The following is a 1,497-nucleotide window of genomic DNA, read 5'->3' as shown; positions in this document are numbered from 1 at the left end:
TCACCATGTTGGCCAGACTGGTCTTGAACTCCTGACTGCCCATCTCAGCCTCCCAAAGTGCTGGTATTACAGGGCTGAGCCACCGCACTGGGCATAATAAACATATCTTAAATGATTTTTTTTTTTTTCCAATACAGAGTCTCACTCTGTTGCCCAGGCTGGAAGGCAGTGGCGCGATCTCAGCTCATTGCAACCTCTGCCCCCTAAGTTCAAGTGATTCTCCTGCCTCAGCCTCCCCAGTAGCTGGGATTACAGGTGCACACCACCATGCCCAGCTAATTTTTGTATTTTTAGTAGAGATGGAGTTTCACCATGTTGGCCAGGCTGGCCTCGAACTCCTGACCTAATGACCCACCAGCCTCAGCCTCCCAAAGTGCTGGGATTACAGGCATGAGCCACCGCATACAGCCTAAATGATTATTTTTTTTTAATCAACCTCCTTGATAAACCTTGCAGGCTATGTTCTGGGTATACTGGAATTACAGGTTTTTATTTAAGGAAGTTTCTATTTAATGAATCTTGTATATAAAGCAACCACTTAAAAACCTGTCAAATGAATGAGAAAGCTAGTATAGCCGGGTAGTTAAGTGGGCCTTGGAGTCAACTGTGTGGATGGGAATCTCTCAGTTCTGCCCTTTAGTACTATTAACCTCCTTCTGTTTCAGTTTCTCCATCTGAAATGGGGATAATAGTTACAGTATCTACCTCACAGCCTTGTGATGAGGGTTAAATGAGTTCATAGTTGCAAAACACCGAGACTAATACCTGGCCGAAAGAAGACTTCCAAAAGCCAGATTATTGGTGCCATTATAATTGGTATTAGCACTTGCAGACCCAGAAGAGAAGGAAGAGCTGTTAAATAAAACTGCAACTGTAACTATTTTTTAATTAAGCAAGAATCAACAAAATCTCTAAAACCTCATGAACTAGTACTGTATTTGTATTAAAGATACAATCTGTCAGTGCTTTTTGGTTCTTAAGGAACCGAAAGAAAAAAAAAGACACAATCTCTGTTGAATATTTTCAGCAGCACAGCATGAACCTTAGAGGTGCAGTTAGTTCTTTCTGAGCTTCTCCCCATTGCATTCCCCCCCCCGCCCCCAATCCAGTTGGTGTGGTCTCATCTCCGCTTTATTTTGTTTTACAATTTACAAAACCATTCCACATGCAGTTTGTCACTGATACAGACTGGGCAATACGGAAGATAACGAAGATAAAACTTCTGTTTCTCCTCAAACATTTCAAGAGGTATTTGAGGCCAGGCGCGGTGGTTCGCGTCTGTAATCCCAGCACTTTGGGAGGCCGAGGCAGGCACATCACCTGAGGTCAGCAGATCAAGACCAGCCTGGCCAACATGGTGAAACCCCGTTTCTACTAAAAACACAAAAATTAGCCAGGCGTTGTGGCGGGAGCCTATAATCCCAGCTACTCGGTAGGCTGAGGCAGGGGAATCGCTTAAACCCAGGAGGCGGAGGTTGCAATGAGCTGAGATGGCGC

The 1,497-nt window shown here is 44.5% G+C and overlaps 1 protein-coding gene across 2 annotated transcripts in view; it reads right to left on the bottom strand.

Annotated features, from left to right (window-relative positions):
* Positions 1 to 1,497, bottom strand: part of PEX11A (peroxisomal biogenesis factor 11 alpha) — an 11,413-nt gene that overhangs the window by 9,101 nt on the left and 815 nt on the right. The gene's annotated exons all lie outside the window — the stretch shown is intronic.

Source organism: Cebus imitator, unplaced genomic scaffold (assembly GCF_001604975.1).
Source record: "Cebus imitator isolate Cc_AM_T3 unplaced genomic scaffold, Cebus_imitator-1.0 Scaffold19, whole genome shotgun sequence".
Classification (NCBI taxonomy): Eukaryota; Metazoa; Chordata; class Mammalia; order Primates; family Cebidae; genus Cebus; species Cebus imitator.
The sequence above is the reverse complement of the archived record's forward strand: the minus strand, read 5'-3'. Positions and strand labels throughout refer to the sequence as shown.